The 19,345-nt window shown below is 38.5% G+C and overlaps 1 protein-coding gene across 6 annotated transcripts in view; it reads left to right on the top strand.

The window, feature by feature from the left end:
* The window catches only part of dlg3 (discs, large homolog 3 (Drosophila)), a 380,072-nt gene that overhangs the window by 130,443 nt on the left and 230,284 nt on the right, over nucleotides 1–19,345 (top strand). The window lies entirely within an intron of this gene.

Here is a 19,345-nt window from a genome sequence, read left to right on the forward strand (position 1 = left end):
TAAAAAGAGCATTTGTCTTTGTCTACTAACTGGGCCTTTTTAATCTTTGTACAGTTTTTGGCAATTAAACTGTCTATGAAAGCAATCTGCTATTCAGCAAGTGACATGAACTCTTGTTTTTTTTTTTTGTTTTTTTTTGAGAAACAAATGAAATAAAAATGGAATTATGAGAACTAATGGGATGCTGTGACATCAATGAAAGATCTTTCATAACGTTCATTGCGAGGGTTAATGTTTCAGATCAAGTCACATTAATTGTGAGCAGTGTGGTGGGTTGTGTTAAAATTCATGCCTACCGTTCCACTTCCACATCATTTATGAACATGCCAAGCAAGTTATATAACAAAACATAACGCAGAAGAAGAAATGATTATAAAATCATTTATCTGGCCCATGTAATTGAAAGAAATAAAATAAGATGGCACAAAACTTAATGGAAGGCATGCTTATAATTTTAAACTGAATTTAATCGCAGATCATTGGCGCACAGTAATCATACAAATAGCTTTTAAAATTCGGAGGTCGTTTCTGTGTCAATATGGGGTTTCACTAAATTTTAACTTAACATTCCAAAAAAACTTAGGCATAGCGATGACAAGGGACCCTCATGAAAATTAAACCTGTTAACAAGTTGCTCAATCCAGTGGTCACAGAGAGTGAACTGACCGATAACTTGGACTTTATTGATAATAAATCTATGATGAGAAAAGCCAGACACATGGATCTGTAAGGTAGAACAGCTGATTTATTAATTATTATTCTATATTTTTTCACCAGTTGTGTTTTATGCTGTAATTAGACCAGCTCATGGTGATGGCCTGTATTGTTTGGACGAGTCAGGATGTTAAGCAAGATTTTATTTTTGTAAAAAATGTTAATTGATTTTAAAGGAGTTAAAAAAGAAGAACAAGCAGATTAGGAAATTCTCAAACATCAAAAAGAGGAGAAAGGAAAGTTCCCCTACTCGTCGTTAACAGAAATAATTTTGATGGCTTTAACATTATTGTTTGTAACTTAACAGAATCGTCCAGGTGGATCTCAGTATCCGGTGGATGTTTAAGGTGCAGCTTGTGAGCGTCGGTAGATACAGAGCTGCTGTATGTGTTGTGTGTCAACAAAATCCAGCGGCACACCATTCATTTGGCTTTAGTGAGGACAGCCTCGAGTTAAGTGACTGGGAATTTTGTAATCACATGTGTGGAAGGAAGGCACCAAACAATGATTGTGTTATCTCTTAATTTCTGTTATTGAGGGGTGTGTTATTGCAAGGTTGTGCTTTATTTGTGTTTTACTATTGAATTCAAACATTGTTTCTGACTTATGGGGCCTGTGGACTTAAGATCTGACCCTGTGCATCAGCGTGCCCAGCTATGACACCATGTACTGGGTTTAATCTTGTTTTGCTCCTGAAGCTACTAGGATAAGCGTTTGCTACTTATGATCCCAAACTTTGAATTAAGTATGTTCATCAGATGGGAGGTTTGAGCAGTTCCATCACTTAAGACCAATAACTTAAGCTTTGCTAAAATGTCAATTGGATATGGTATCTACTGTACTTGAGATATGGAAGTGTTTTAATGTGTAAGTTGTAATTCAGATTGATGAAGTACTTTTATGTGTATTATATTTTTAAACATTCCAAGAATAGATAACAAAAGTACCTGAGTCTATCCAGCCTTTAAAATGGAATGAATGAATCAATTTTATCTTTCCTTTTGAAGCCATGGCCACTTTGATTTATACTGAAGTAGGAGTTTATACTGTATAGCCTGCAGTACAGGGGCATCGATCTAGCCATCAATTTATCCATTTCTGTATAACTTCTATTACTTCCAAGCTTATGGAAAGCCAGAATCTGCGTGTCATGATCTGAAACAAATAATACATGCTCAGAAACACACAAGTTTTACAAATTGAAGCAGTTCTACAAGGAGGAGTCAATACAAATTTGTGTACAGCTCTGTAAGGAACTGATCGTTACCTTAGACATATGTCTGATTGTATTGCTGCTAAAGATGCCACAACCATTCGCTAAATGAAAGGAATTATTTTCAATACATAAATGTAACAAATATCAACATTTACTGTTTTTTGCTCACTGATGCTCCCTTTTGTCTTATTGTTTTCATGTGAATGCTTTGAAATCCTTTCATTTTTTTTTGCCTGACGCCTCCTGACTCACCAGTACAAGAAACCACCCACATATGATATACAGTTCAACGCATATTGACATCTATGTTTTGCAAGTAGTTTTTGGTGGATCCCTCTATTTTTGGCCCTCTGGACTCAAAATGCCCTCATATATAGGCCATTTTTGGGCCATATTTTGTGCAGGAAATGACGTCCTTATGATAAACAATAAACCAGCAAAAATATTCAGAAGGACTTGAACTTGTGCATCAAATGACTCCAGGGGGTCCATCCAAAGAATGGAAACGAGGTGTCAAAGTTACTCTTTCTCACAAAACTTTACGAAATCAGTAAAACAGGCATGTGGAGTGTTGTTTTGCATCATTTCTGTTCAAAAAGTGGATCAGTGGATCCTGATTGGCTCTAGCTGTGGTTTCTTACATGAATGTCCTGTAAGGTAGGATTTGGATGAATGTTCTGCGAGGTAGAGTGGCCTCTTATCTGGGGTTGCTTCATTACATGTGTCTGTTGCTACTGGAAAAAGATTCTGGTTTCCTGCTGCATTGTTTCAGAAACACATGCACTCCAGAGTTGTTTTCTTTTTGTTTTTAGATAGATAGATAGATAGATAGATAGATAGATAGATAGATAGATAGATAGATAGATAGATAGATAGATAGATAGATAGATAGATAGATAGATAGATAGATAGATAGATAGATAGATAGATAGATAGATAGATACTTTATTAATCCCAAGGGGAAATTCACATACTCCAGCAGCAAAAAATATTAAATTAAAGAGTAATAAAAAATGCAGGTAAAAAACAGACAATAACTTGAATAATGTTCAACGTTTACCCCCTCTGGTGGAACTGAAGAGACGCATAGTTTGGGGGAGGAATGATCTTCTCAGTCTGTCAGTGGAGCAGGACAGTGACAGCAGTCTGTCGCTGAAACTGCTCCTCTGTCTGGAGATGACACTGTTTAATGGATGTAGTGGATTCTCCATAATTGATAGGAGCCTGCTGAGCGCCCTTCGCTCTGCCACAGATGTTAAACTGTCCAGCTCCATGCCAACAATAGAGCCTGCCTTCCTCACCAGTTTGTCCAGGCGTGAGGCATCCTTCTTCTTAATGCTACCTCCCCAGCACACCACTGCGTAGAAGAGGGCACTCGCCAGAACCATCTGATAGAACATCTGCAGCATCTTACTGCAGATGTTGAAGGATGCCAGTCTTCTAAGGAAGTACAGGCGGCTCTGTCCTTTCTTGCACAGAGAATCAGTATTGGCAGTCCAGTCCAATTTATCATCCAGCTGCACTCCCAGGTATTTATAGGTCTGCACCCTCTGCACACAGTCACCTCTGATGATCACGGGGTCCATGAGGGGCCTGGGTCTCCTAAAATCCACCACCAGTTCCTTGGTTTTGCTGGTGTTCAGTTGTAGGTGGTTTAAGTCGCACCATTTAACAAAGTCCTTGATGAGGTTTCTATACTCCTCCTCCTGCCCACTCCTGATGCAGCCCACGATAGCAGTGTCATCAGCAAACTTTTGCACGTGGCAGGACTCCGAGTTATATTGGAAGTCCGATGTATATAGGCTGAACAGGACCGGAGAAAGTACAGTCCCCTGCGGCGCTCCTGTGTTGCTGACCACAATGTCAGATCTGCAATTCCCGAGACGCACATACTGAGGTCTGTTTGTAAGTTAGTCCACGATCCATGCCACCAGGTATGAATCTACTCCCATCTCTGTCAGCTTGTCCCTAAGGAGCAGAGGTTGGATGGTGTTGAAGGCGCTAGAGAAGTCCAGAAACATAATTCTTACAGCGCCACTGCCTCTGTCCAAGTGGGAGAGGGATCGATGTAGCATATAGATGATGGCATCTTCCGCTCCCACCTTCTCCTGGTATGCGAACTGCAGAGGGTTGAGGGCGTGTTGGACCTGTGGCCTCAGGTGGTGAAGCAGCAGCCGTTCCATGGTCTTCATCACATGTGATGTTAGAGCGACAGGCCGGAAGTCATTCAGCTCACCAGGACGTGATACCTTTGGGACTGGGGTGATGCAAGATGTTTTCCAAAGCCTCGGGACTTTCCCCTGTTCCAGGCTCAGGTTGAAGATGCACTGTAGAGGACCCCCCAGCTCTGATGCACAGACCTTCAACAGTCGTGGCGATACTCCATCTGGACCTGCTGCTTTGCTGGCACGAAGTTTCCTCAGCTCTCTGCTCACTTGCGCTGCTGTAATTGTGGGTGGGGATGTCTCTCCTATGCTGGTATCAGCAGAAGGATGTGTAGAGAGTGCAGTACTCCGAGGTGAGAGTGGGTTAGGGTGGTCAAACCTGTTAAAGAAGATGTTCATTTGGTTTGCTCTCTTCACGTCTCTCTCGATGGTGGTACCCCGCTTCGAGCTGCAGCCAGTGATGATCTTCATCCCATCCCACACTTCCTTCATGCTGTTGTTCTGCAACTTCTGCTCCAGCTTTCTCCTGTACTGCTCCTTCGCCGCCCTGAGCTGGACTCGGAGTTCCTTCTGCACGCGCTTTAGCTCATGCTGATCACCGTCTTAAAAAGCCCTTTTTTTCTGGTTCAAAAGGCCCTTGATGTCACATGTAATCCATGGCTTGTTGTTAGCATAGCAGCGTACAGTTCTTACTGGAACTACAGTGTCCATACAGAAGTTGATGTAGTCAGTAGTGCAGTCAACAACCTCCTCAATGTTCTCACTATGTGATCCCTGCAGGATATCCCAGTCTGTAGTTCCAAAACATTGTCTCAGAGCATTCTCAGCCTCCGGGGTCCACTTCCTGAATGATCGTGTGGTTACAGGTAGGACTCTCACTTTTGGTTTGTAGTGAGGCTGAAGCAGAACCAGGTTATGATCTCCTTTCCCAAGCACAGGCAGCGGGGTGGCGCTGTATGCGTCTTTAACGTTTGCATACAGTAAATCAATAGTCTTATTTCCCCGGGTGTTGCAGTCCACATACTGGGAGAATGCAGGTAATGTTTTGTCCAGCGTCACATGGTTAAAGTCTCCAGCGATTAGCACAAGTGCCTCGGGGTGCTGCGTTTGTAACTTAGCAACAGCAGAATGGATGATGTCACTCGTTATCTCCACGTCCGCCCGAGGAGGAATATACACGATGACAACAATGACGTGTCCAAACTCTCTGGGCAAGTAATAGGGACGCAGACTTACGGCCAACAGTTCGATGTCCCTGCAGCAAGTGGAGATTTTTACTTTAACATGTCCAGAGTTACACCACCGTGTATTAACATAGAGAGCGAGTCCTCCTCCTTTGTGCTTCCCACAGGTACTTGCGTCTCTGTCCGCTCTAACTGTGCTAAACCCGGGTAGCTCTACATTAGCATCTGGGATGGTGTTAGTTAGCCACGTTTCGCAGAAACACAACAAACTGCATTCTCTGTAGGTTCTGACATTTTTTACCAGCGCAGCCAGTTCGTCGATCTTATTTGAGATTGAGTTCACATTCCCCAGAATAACAGAAGGCACCGAAGGCTTAAAACGCCACTTTCTCGCAAGCCGCTTCATTTTTAGCTTAGTGCCGGCTCTGCTGCCACGATACCGCCTTCTTACCTCGTCAGGTAAATAGGGAACCACACCGGCACTGGCATTTGTTCTCAATGTTAGGACTATAAATATTAGTCTATAATATTTTTTTATCTATAATTTTGCTTGACATGGCTAAGTGGCAATTCATTTTTTTCCACTGAACTATCATTTTAACTGTTGTCAGGATGTTCCTTATTAAGGATTTCTTAGTACTGAGTATCATTCAGTCTACAATTTCCTCTTAGTGGGTCATAGCAGAGGGAGAGATGCTTATTTTTACATTTGGACAGAAGACAAATGGAGACCCAAAACTGTCTGTATTACCAGATAACATCTTCCAACGATTTAATAAAGCATGGAAAGTTTATAACCAGATTAGAAATGTTCATAGGCAACAATAATGTGTGTGATCTCAGGTTACTATTTGAGGTATTTCTTGGGCATCATGAACAGTGCAGCACATATTGCTTGTACGCTGGCATTTCTGAGATTCATATTTACGAGGGCAAAGTAACTTCTCCCTCCTGCAGGGCTTTTGGCATTAACAGCCAGAGACCCTGGAGCTCATTTATGATCTGCCTGCCAACTTAACTGCTTTACAAACCTGACTCTACGTAGGCTAACGGTGTGTGAAAACTGCAGCCGCCAACTGTTAAGGAGTGCCTATCTACTATATTATACATGGCTCCCTGATGCTGTTCTGCTAAAACCCGAAAACCATTTAATGTCTTATATATCCCTGTTATGCTCTTCTGTTTTCTTTTTCCAGGGTTATGATATATTCTGTATGATCATTGTAAGGCTTACACTATTAAGATTAAGAAAAAATAGTGTTTATGGTATCATAATCAGTTATGTTAGTTCATGTAAGGTGGAATGAAACAGGTAAGACAAAAAAATCTTAAATTTAAATAAAATAGAATAGCTAATTAATTAAATGTAAATTCTAGGTTCCACCATCACAGTTTTTTTTGTGGCAGAACACTAGTCTCATCCAAGGCTGCATTGTACTTTGCTCCTGAAGTTGCTACAACATTGTAAAATAATAAGCCCATTCATAAAATAGACAGAAAAAATTAATAATAAATTAATAACATGAACCCTTTTCATTTAAGAGTTTATCTCTTACTTTATGAAATATTAACAAAATGTGATTTGCCAAGTATAGTAATGTAGAAGTACATGTACATATAAACCCTTGTTATGATAATGGTGGCAGACTGAAGCAAGCCATTTGCCTTTCAATCACTAGACTCATTCTTTCATATTTGCCAACTCACAGGCTGACTTTTGTTACCACTCCCTTTATTTTTGGGATGTGAAGTTCAGATTTCAGTTAGAACAGAGGTGACATATTTGTTCAGTACTTTTTCTAAGTGTTTAAATAGCCCAGAGTCAAAGATCAAAACACATTTTGCAGATATAAGTGATTGCATGGTATTTGTACAGTCCATTGATTTTTCTTCATCAGCTTTTGATGCTTAGGCAGAAAGTGTGATGCCAGTCCATTACAAGGCACACATACAAAAAGACAACGAAAAGTGCAATAATATAATGTTAAGAGTTTCACAGAAGTCAAATAAATCATTAAGTAGATCCAAGGTTACTAGCACCAGCATGTCCAAATACACAGACCTTCTATATTTAATTGAATTTACTAATGGCCACCTGATTTAGCAATCCATAGAGTAAGGCCCCCAAGAAAGTGATAGCATTTACTGTATGCCTGTTTTATTAATTTCATATTACACAATTATGGCCATAAATACCAGATGATGATGATAGTGGGGCCTTCAGTCTCATCACAGGAATCATCTAAGCTAACATTGTTCAACACAGTATTGGATAGTGTGAAGGAAAAGTAAATTACTAAATCCTTGTTTTACATGTACATACTGGCCACTTTATTAGGTACAACTTGTTAGTAACGGATTGGACTCCCTTTCTCCTTCAAAACTGCAGTAATTCTTCATGGCATAGATTCAACAAGGTGCTGGAAACATTCCTCTGGGATTTTGATCCATATTGATATGATAGCAGATTTATTGGCTGCACATCCATGATGCAAATCTCCCGTTCTACCACATCCCTAAGGTGCTCTATGGGATTAAGATCTGGTGACTGTGTGGTCCATTTTAGTACAGTGAACTCATTGTCATGATCAATAAACCATTTTGAGATGATTTGAGCTTTGTAATGTGGCGCATTATCTTGCTGGAAGTAGCCACTGCAGACATAAAAGTATGATCATGGTCAGTAGCAATGCTCAGGTGGGCTGTGGCATTTAAACAACACTCAGTTGCTACTAAGGGGCCCAAAGTGTGCCAAGAAAATATCCCCCACACCAGTACACCACCAGCCTGAAGCATTGATATAAGGCAGGATGGATCCATGCTTTCATGTTGTTGACAAAATTCTGAACCCACCATCCAAATGTCACAGCAGAAATTGAGACTCATCAGATCAGGTAACATTTTTCAAATCTTCTGTTGTGCAGTTTTTGTGAGTAAGTGCAAATTGTAGTCTCAGTTGCCTGTTCTTAGCTGACAGGAGTGGCACCCAGTGTGTTCTCCTGCTGCTGTAGCCCATCTGCTTGAAGGTTCGATGTGTTTTGCTTTCAGAGTTACTCTTTGCATACCTCAGTTGTAATGAGTTATTTGAGTTAATGTTGGCTTTTTATCAGGCCGCACCAGTCTGGCCTTTCTCTTCTGACCTGTGGCATCAGCAAGGCATTTTTGTCCAGACAACTGCCGCTCACTGGATATTTTCTCCTTTTCAGACCATTCTCTGTAAACTCTAGAAATGGTTATGTGTGAAAATCCCAGTAGATCAGCAGTTTCTGAAATACTCAGACCAGCCCGTCTGGCACCAACAACCATGCCACATTCAAAAGTGAATTAAATCAACTTTCTTCCCCATTCTGTTGCTCAGTTTGAATGTCAGCAGGTCGTCTTTGCAATGTATACATGCCTAAATGCACTGAGTTGCTGCGATGTGATTGGCTGATTAGATACTTGCGTTGACAAGGAGTTGAACATGTGTACCTAATAAGTGGCCAGTGAGTGTATATTATTATATTAGGCCTTGGAAAGTTAATGCATTAATTTTTGCGATTAATGTGCCCTGTTTAATGCATTAAAAAATATTGTCTCAGGTAGTGCTTTGGTTAGGGTGGCATTTTTTTTTAACATTACGAAACAATAATACAAATAAGCTAAGTGTATACCTAAAGAATTACAATCAGATTCAGTACTGTATTTATACACTACCTTTAAAAATTGTATGAAATACAAAGTAATACATTTCATATTACACAGTTCAACCCGGTACGCCACATGTCAATACGTAGCACTGGTCTTCATTTTCTTGATTTATAAATACTGACATAGTAGGAGGAAAAGGGGTAAGGAGGGAGTTTACAGTAAGTCTTGTGAAGTGCTACAGAAAAGTTGCTTAGGTAAAAATTACGCAATCTTTCTTTTTCATTTCATGTTTCTATAAGAAAATCAAATCAAAGTCATATCACATAAGTTTTAAATAAATTATCTTTGATTGGCACTAAAACCAAAATAAGGTTCTAGCATCTCTGCATTTAACTCACCAGTCTACCAGCCAGCTTACAGTACTGACTGCCCTAAAATGATGACAAAATTCTATGAAATAGAAGTATTATGATTATCCCTACCCATGTTTACGTTTGCAGTATCTTCACTAATTTATGGAAAGAACACAACACAACCTTCCAAGTAAAGCATGGTGTCACATTTTAAGTGAGATAGCAGTTACAAAGATTTTTTTTATTGTGCCAAGAGCAAAGGTGTAGGTAGAGTAGTGTAGAGAACTGGTGGCACACTTTTTGTAACCCAAAAAATCTCAAGGCATACCACGGTTCTACCAACCAAAAAAGCATTAAATCTATACACGACTAAACTGTCTGTCATATGATGATTACAGAGCTGCTTTTATGTCAGCTTCTCTAGGTATTCTCTTCCTCCGTGGTCAGGTCTCAACCACCTAAAGAGCGTGTCTCTCTCAGGTCTGGACTCAGGGGCACTACATTGTTATTTCCACAATGCACCTGTTGAAAAACACTTGTGTAGAATATAATTATCAAGTCATGATGAACAATTGAGGATAGTATTTGTAGAGGTTTAACATAAGTTTTAATGTATGCCCATTTAAGAGATGCTTGTTCTTTCCATTAAATCAGTCTTCAGCAGTACATTCAAAATCAACAGTCATTTCGATCGTTTAATTTTTACTTTGACATATCTGTGTCTCATATACTATGCCAATTTGAAAACTGACACATTGGCCCAATTTTCTTGTTGCCTTCTTATCAACTTGCCATTTAGGAAAACATTCAAAGTCATGTAGTATTTTGTTAAAAGTTCAGGTTTAAGGTCATTGTTTAAGTTTAAACTATGTTATTTTTTTTTCTAATTCCTTTGTGTTGATTGTGCAGTAAATTTTTGGTTCAGTGTGTATTTACTTCATGATTTATGTATTAACTTTATAATTACATGTTTTAATGTTAGATGCGATTATTCGCAATTGATTACATACATTTATATGATTAATTAGTTAATTTTTTTAATCTATATGTATGTATAATATACCAGTTTTATGCATATGTACACATATATATTACTATTATTGGCCTCACCTTAACATGGCATAGCTTGAATCATGTGATAAGTTGTGTACTATGTTTCTAACTTTCCTAGTAACTTTCCGTAGTCTATCGGATGATTTACTGCTTGTTAGCTTTTTTTTTTACCTATGTCTATATAAGCTTAGGAACATCTTTGTCAAGTCAGAGAGGCTAAAGTTGGACAGTTCAATTGCCACTATTGAAATCTATTGAATTTAAATAAATAAATAACTAAATACACACAGTGGCCTTTGCAGAGTGATTTCGGAACATTTATTTAAAAGAAATCCATAATAGTAACTGCTGCTCTTTTGACCTACATTTTGTTGTTATCTCCACTGAGGACTTCCTGCAGCTGAAAATTGACATATATGATGGCCTTAAATGGAGTATAGTAATTGTGAGTGGCATTTTAGGAACATTATTGCTAAGGTTCAACAGGAGTATACATTTCAGCTTTTACGGTTTTCATTAATCAACATGACATGTATTCTTTGAAATGTATTCAGTCACAACTATTCTTTTAGTATCCTAATCATGCTGCATGAAATAATGCATTTCAGGGCTTGTTAGGCCATAAGAAATAATTCAGAATTAAGCCTAAAATTCTCTATATAGGCTACTAGGAAGAAAAAATCTGATGCTTTTAATTGACAGAAGGCATTCATCCTTTTTTTGAAGTACAGATCTCCCTGCCTATGTAACATGATACTGCAGTGGTAGGCTATTTCTGACATCTAGGTAAGTGACTTTGATTCAATGTCCACCAATTATTTCTGAGTAATTTTAATATCTCTACATTTTTATATGGAGCTCATTCATTATTTGTTACACCACTGTGTTTGGGGCCCGTTAACTAGTCAGTTTATTTAAAAGTATAGTTCTTTCTGAAAACCAAGTCATGAAGCGTCGGTAATATCCAACTAGTCTCAGAAAGGCTTGTATTTGCTTTTTTATTTGCAGCTGGGGCAAGTCACTAATGGCTGCAACTTTTGAGTATTGTGGTTTGACTTTGCCTCTTCTCACCACATAGCCTAAATATTTGGCATTGGTTAGTCCAAAATAACACTTTTTCAGGGTTGATGTGAAGGCCAGCATTATGGATGGTCTGGATGCACTGCCATGTGGTACATGTGATCCTCCCAAGTGCTGGAATAGATGATGATGTCAGCTAGGCAGGCAGCACTATAAGCATTACAAAGTTTTAACAATCTGTCCACTGGATTTTGGATTGTGGCCAAACCCTAACCCTTAAAGCCCAAAATGGAGAACAGAGTATTGCTACTGCCTACTTGGGGTGCTAAGAGCTGTTTTTTCTTTTTTCTTTAATGGATTCCATTATGGAAATTTGCTAATAGCCCTTTGTCATGTTGACAGTGGTTTAATATTGAACCTTTATGAGTCGCTGAAGGAAATCATCCATTTACAGCATAGGATAGATGTTAAAGCAGATGGTTGAAAGAGCAAAAATTATTTTAAAAGTGCCAGGTTTTGGCACTAGTACAATTGGACTAGATCACAGGGCTGACGCTCTCTTCAATCACATATATGTCCAGCATATGTTTAATTTCCAGATCCATCTCATCTTTCTTCACCTTCAGAATGCAATAAGGTCATTCTTGAATCATGACCCCCAGTTTCATCATATTGTCATGCTCAATAAGAGAAGTCAGGAAGGGTGTTGTATTTGTAACTTGTCATATAGAGAGAATAGTGGATTCTTACTATTCTTTTGTTAGAACTTTAATTCAAATTCAAAATCAAGTGAAAAAGTTTTTGTAAAGATCATTGCACCTTTGGTAGAGCTGGGTGTGGTATCCTTCTGTTCTTTCCACAGCTTTAGATGGACATGTGCTTTAGGGCATTGGTTAGGTTAATACACTAAGTAGTCAACCAAGGCCCTTCACTTTTTAATTTAATAAGGCACATATCAATGAGCCAGTAATTTAAATGAGATGTTGTAATCAGTACCAAAACCTTATCCCCTGGTTGAAATTCATGCAGGGTAGCCCCACTGTTATGAAATCTGGATTGTGGTCTTTACATATGCTCAGTATGTTCCTTAGTTGAATCTTCAAAAACCTGAAATCAATGGCAGGTTGGCCATTTAGTGAAATAACACCATTCCATGTGGACTTCAGTTAAACATAATTTTACTGTTCTCACCTAAACGAAACGGCTAGTAGCCTATACTGATGCTGTATATTAGATAATGGATCAGGTGTGGCTTCCAGATTTTGTTCTGCCATAGACATCCCAGAAGTCTAAATCACTGCACTAGAAAGCCACACCCTTTCCATGGTATTACGATATCTTGGGGTGAGCTTCCCTCATCTACCGCTGGGCGCTGCTTTTATTTTGGGACCATATGGTGGAGTGGGTAGAACCACCACTGTCAACGCTGGGTTTGGAACTCTGGAAGGTACCAGATACTGTAGCTTCTGGGACTGAGACTTTTTGCCTTAACTCTGACAACTAAAGCTTTTGATATAAAACTTGACTCCTGTTTTCAGTTGACTGCTTTGCTAAACTAGACTTCTTTTTTAATTTGAACTTTTCATCATGTAGTTCGAGCAGACCTTAGCTTGTTAAGATAAAGAAGTTTACTGCATGGAGGAAAGTTGATTTTGGATCAGAGGAATGCATGGGGAGCAGTTAATTTTTTGGTGAAAGGTGGAACATCATTTAGCTCTGTTAGAAGTACTAGTCATTGATAATTTTTCCTAAAAAGCTGGTTTGCAAAACAGTGTATGTCCACAAAAAGCAGGGGGACCCCACCTCCCCACATCCAACATGTTTTTTGTGAAAGCTTTGGCCCATAATCCTACCCACATAATTTATAAGAAAAGGTTCCATTTGAGTAATACATTGGCAGATGTTTAACATTTATCGTAATTTGTGTTTGAATTTAGGTAAACTTATATGATGCAATATGAAGCAGGTTTTGTCTCTGAAGCAGCCAAAAAAGAAATCTTTGCCACGAAACTCTAGTTAGACCTTGAAAGTCCTACTTTATCATTTAAATGTATTTATTTGGCCAACACTTTCATCCAAAGCAGCTTACAACATTTGAGATACAGTTGGTTATGTTTCTTTTGGTTTTTTTTTCCAGTTGGAGCACAGGTGGGTAAAGTGACCTGCTCAGTGTCACTCAGTGTCAGTAGTGAGATTTGAACCCACACCCTCATCATTTGAAGGCCAAAGCCTTATTAACCACTGACTTACACTGCCTACAATCTAACTGGTGTTTTGGGTTTTTTAAATAAGTTTTTGCTCACACTTAATGCATTGAGTCTTGGTATTTTAGTAAAGGAATGACAACAGAAAAAGTGCCAAGTGAATGCTCATCACAGTTCCTCCCAAACACAAAGCAGTAGCCTTGTGTCGATTGCCACCATTTTTATTTGTTATTGTTTTTACTTTTAGGGTCTTTTTTGGTCCTGATTTGGATTTGAATCAGGAATCAACTATTTATAAGTGGCATTATCCTTTGTCAGACTTGTTTGTTTATCTGGTGTTATTCACGCTGCTTTTGGTACTAACTAATTAATATTTGTTATAAAATTATCACTTCAATAATTCCTTCAGCATATAATCAACTTTATATCAGGCATCAGATGAATTGCATTACAAGACAACATAAGTAAAGTTATACTTAAGCAGAAGAATAAAGAGATCTGTCAAATTGTGTTTCCTGGAAATGTTGAGCTTTTTGGTGACTTTTGGGTAACAAGGGCCACAAGCCTTGCTTTGAATTTCTGCTCTAGCTTGTAGCTATGCAGTAACCCATCTGTTTATGCTGGCTTTTCAATTGTTATTTCTTCATAGAAGAGTTTTACAGCCATTATTCAAAGTAATCATGTTGTTGTTGTATTAGTGTACAGTAGTAACTAGCCTGTTCTGTAAATGTTATTTTGTAGTTTTGTTGTTTTTCTCTTCTTTATCAGTGTTACCACTTAGATAATATACCAATATTGCTAAATACTGTTTTATAACACCATACATATCTTAATTTTGTATTGCTCCTTTGGATAATGAATCTATAAAATCTGTCATGTACATTTCCAAATTGTAATCTTGTTGACCTTGTAAAGGTTGTGCTGTCAATGGTGTTATTCAAAATAATCATTGATTGATTGACTGATTGATGACTGCTATAGAATTTTCAATATCAGTTTAAAAAGAACTGCCAGAGTAGACTTCAACTTGAGCTTTGTTTTGCAGCCTCACCTTATTGTGTTTCTTGTCTCTAATTCACTCCCAGTTCCCTGACATTTACTGTTATGTATCACTTTGATTTCTCTTTGTACATCATTTTGTCAGCACTGCATTGTTAATATATTAATGCCATTTGCTTTTGTTTTTGTTTGCTGTTATTTTATATTTTTACTTGTTTATTGTTATATCTCAGCCATGGTTCCTCCCCTGCTTGAGCTTCAAATTCATATCACTTTTGTTCATTCTTGATTCTTTTCTACATGTTGATTATGTACATCATTATTTATTTTTGATCTTTTCTGTGTTATGTTCCATGGTTTTGTCGGTGGTCCCCCAAAAGACATGGCCACCTAGCAATCTTGGCCAGGAAGTGCCCTCCGTCTTTTAAATGTGGAGGATCTTCCACAGTTCCTGGCAGAACACATTTAGGAGCAGTAAGGTCTTTTTTTGTGAATTTAATGGCTTAGTGATTTATTTCATTTTTGGGATTTTGTAATGGAACTTTTGGTTGTTATTGGATTGCCTTATTCTTTTGGGCAAACTCTGTTGCCTTTGAGCTTCAAATGTCTCCAGAGCATTTTCTTGTGAAGTCTAAATCTTTAATTTTATAAATATTCTACAATGACATTTTGTGTCTAGATGGGTTTTTTGATGGGATTTCCTCCTCTAGTGTGTTTTTGGACTCCCAGTCATATTTTTAACATAACTAGGGTGACATGATTGCATTGCCTTTTTGTGAGTTGATTTTTCCATCCTGTTTTAGAGATTGTGGTCCTTATGTCATTTCCATCCATCCATTTTCCAACCCGTTGAATCCAAACGCAGGGTCACGGGGGTCTGCTGGAGCCAATCCCAGCCAACACAGGGCACAAGACAGGAACCAATCCCAGGCAGGGCGCCAGCCCACCACTGGAGACACACACACACACCCACACACCAAGCACACACTAGGGCCAATTTAGAATCATTAATCCACCTAACCAGCATGTCTTTGGACTGTGGGAGGAAACTGGAGCACCCAGAAGAAACCCACACAGACACGGGGAGAACATGCAAACTCCACACAGAGAGGACCTGGGAAGCGAACCCAGGTCTCCTAACTGCAAGGCAGCAGTGCTACCCCTGCGCCACCGTGCCACCCACGTATGTCATTTGACCCATGAAATTATGATTATCTTGATGAAAGGGATGTCTACATTCACTACATAGCATTTGAAGTTTGAAATAAAACTTTAAAGGGAAGACTTCTTAAAAGGCAAATAAGATAAGCAAATAATAAACAATAATAAAATATACAAAATAAATAAAATTGTGGTTTCAACTTTTTTTTTTTTTTTTTTTACTTTTACTTTGCTATGCCCTGTTGTAATTCGATATTCATTATTGCTTCTAGTGTGTTATCCTGAGCCCTCATTTCCTACCATTCATTTTGAAAGTTTCTTGAATTTTGACACCAGTACTGTCCTCTGCGACTCCATTAACAATCAGGCCAATCATAGCACAGTATGCCTGTCTATGTTTTTAATCTTTAAGAATGACAATTTAGTCACTTGTCATTGTACTGTCTCTAAAATCCAATGTCAGTTTCACTGTTGTGAAGAGAGAGGTAATTTTAACACCACATGATTAAATCAAGAAGTAATCTTAGCCTAAAGCTCAGCCTGTATTCAGGATTATTCCTATTGGTGAAGCTCACATAAACTCTTAATTGTTGTTAAAGAAAATGATAACATGCTTCTGATGTAACTGGAAACTGAATTGTACACATAAAGAATACATGATGTCTGTAAACTTACAATTGAACTAATTCTAGGCATGAGTAGCTCCTCGTTCTACAAGCATTCGTATAAGCACATGGCTATGTGACTTTTCTAGCTGGGATGTATTTGTGTGGAGTGTGCAACGTTTCTGGGTGTATGAGTGTGTTTATAACAGTCCAAAAACAAGCAGTTTGATTTATTATCAGCATTAGGATAGGCCATTGTTCCCAAAGTGCATTCAAGAAGAAGCAAGGATGGATATTTCTTGTTTTAATGTTGTCTAATTTAATAAAGAAATCTAAATCTCATATGGATATCTCATATCTATCTATCTATCTATCTATCTATCTATCTATCTATCTATCTATCTATCTATCTATCTATCTATCTATCTATCTATCTATCTATCTATCTATCTATCTATCTATCTATCTATCTATCTATCTATCTATCTAATAATCAAACCTCGACATGCAAAGAGGTTTGGGGCAGCCTCCTGTATACTTGAGAATTGGCTGCAAAATGCAAAAAAAGGTTGAGAAAACAGTTGTTTTGTCTTGGTAAAGTATAATATTGCTCTACTTTCCCCTTTTGTATTATTAATAAGTAGCCTTTGCCAGAATGCCTCAAATCTCACAGACTTACCACTGTTTATAAGGTATTATAGTATATAACTTCTCCCCATCTTCCCTTCTACATTTATAACCTCGGGCAGTTAGGTGTACTAAAAGACAAGCAGGAGTTAAGTTACAATTTAAACAATGTATTATTGATAATATTCATAAATAATAACAATATGCAAAGTACATTTGAATATTGGCAACCATACAACCTGATAAATGATGATGTGTAGTTTCAGGTGGCACACAGACTTGTTAGTTACTTAAAAATGTCTCTAGTTAAGGCATCATTTGTGGTCAGCTTTCTTCAGCCCAGGCCACATGCCTGTCTCAATTTGGCTGCCGAGCTGTGCTTTTCATTGTGTTGTCCTTTTCAGTTCATGGTGTGAGATGGTCTTTCATCAGTTTGGTAAGATAGAGAGAGAGGGGGGGGGTAAAGCAAGCAAATTTATGGGTTTTCTGTCCAACCCCTAGAGCCAATAGGGCGTTGTGGTACTTAAAGGCTTTTGATACAAGCCAGTTCCAAACAGCCATACTTCAGACCAATGGGGGGATAGAACATCTTCACACCTGCCCCCAAAACTATATGGCAGTTAGGCAGCCTAGCTTTTCTATGGGGGTTGAGAGACTTCAGAGAAACATTTGCCAATCTTGTTTGAGGCACTTCCCCCAACTCTGTCGTAAAATTCGCTTTCCTGACTTAGTCCTGGAGGTTGACGTGAATGCTTCTCATTAATGCAACAGTAATATTACATTGCTTTGCCTAAGTTACAAATAAAGACATACAAAATATTTATCAACTTGTATGCAAAAAAGTTCACATCACAACAACAGACTTTACAGACAAAGAGTACAAAATAGAACTGCACAGGTCAGTAAACATGGCAAATATATAGTTAGACGGCACAAAGAGGAGGGATCTTGGGTTTGGAACCGGAAATTAGGTCATTGGGCTATGACATTTTGGAAGGTGTAACCAAAAGTGACCTCTTCTGGGATGGAATCGAAAGTGAGGTCTTCTGGGATGGAACCGGAAGTGAGATCTTCATGGGAGTCAGGCTGAAGTACCCGCATTTGGTCTGTGGCAAGACCAGGGAAAGGATTAATGCACTCTGCCACCCCCTGGCCTGATTGGGAATTACCTTCTTTTGATCTGAATTACCTTCTTTTGTGCCGAATTTCAGAATTAAATAAAATAGCTCCTTTAAATTACATGGAGGTCTCCTTTAAGCATTCAAATTCAAGGTGTAACATTATGGTCTATGAAAGCAGCTGGGTGATGCCTTGAAAAAGTGTCATGTAACACTGGCCTCACTGTGCACACCCAGCCTTCCTCTCACCATCAAAGGACTTATAGAGATGCACAAACTGTATTCAAAGCTGCACAATGTGGTAGAATAATCGACAGTGGCTCTGAAAACTCAAGAGTCTTATTCTCTGTGGTTAATAAACTACTTCAACCTACATCTGGCCCTAGCACTTCTTCTACTGATGACTGAAAACCTCCTTCACTTTTTTAATAATCTGCAAATCTATCCTCTTTTTATATTTTTCACTCTCTTCCCTCTCCATCCAGCTCCTTTTCCAATTTTTTCTACTTTCATCTACATTTATTAATGACCTGCTCTGTAAGACAAGACCTACTGCTTGTGTACTGGAATCCATTCCCACCACACTTCTCAAATTGCAACTTCATGTCATAATTCCAACTCTTATAAAAATAATAAATACATTTCTTGACACTGGCTCTGTGCCAGTTGCTTCGGAAGTTGCTTCGGCAACCCGTGTTACAAATGTCTCGTATTGAAATTTGAACAATTTTCAACCTCTTTCACACTTCATTTTTTTTCTAAAGTTTTCGAGTGTGTTGTGGCCTACCAACTCAACAGTTACTTCACTTGAAATAAGCTTATGGAGCTCTTTCAGGCTGGTTTCAGAGCACAACAAAGCTGTGAAACTGCTCTGCTTTGGTTAACTAATAATTTGCTTATAGTAGTAGACTCTGGGCAAACCAGTATTTTAACTGAAAGACCTTAATGAAAAATTGGTTACTGTCAAACATGATTTTCTACTGTCCAGAATGGGTTCTGTGCCAGTCTCACCACACTTTCCTGAGGGTTCGGCACTCTGCTCTTTTGTATCTCTATACACCCCCTTGGCCATAATATTTCTAGCTCTGTAGTGGGTTATCATTTTTATGAAGATAAGTGTAAAAAGTCAATGTTCCAAAGAGTTCTCTCAGCTCGCAACTTGCCTCAGTGAAATTAAAATCTGGATGAAACATAACTCTTTAAAATTAACTTTGGTTTTGTTGGAGTTTATGCTGGTTGGCACTAAAGCTCGGGTTAAGAAGACATGCTCCTTTTCAAACACTTTTGGTGAGGATA

The sequence above is a fragment of the Erpetoichthys calabaricus genome, chromosome 12 (assembly GCF_900747795.2).
Source record: "Erpetoichthys calabaricus chromosome 12, fErpCal1.3, whole genome shotgun sequence".
In the NCBI taxonomy this organism is placed as follows: domain Eukaryota; kingdom Metazoa; phylum Chordata; class Cladistia; order Polypteriformes; family Polypteridae; genus Erpetoichthys; species Erpetoichthys calabaricus.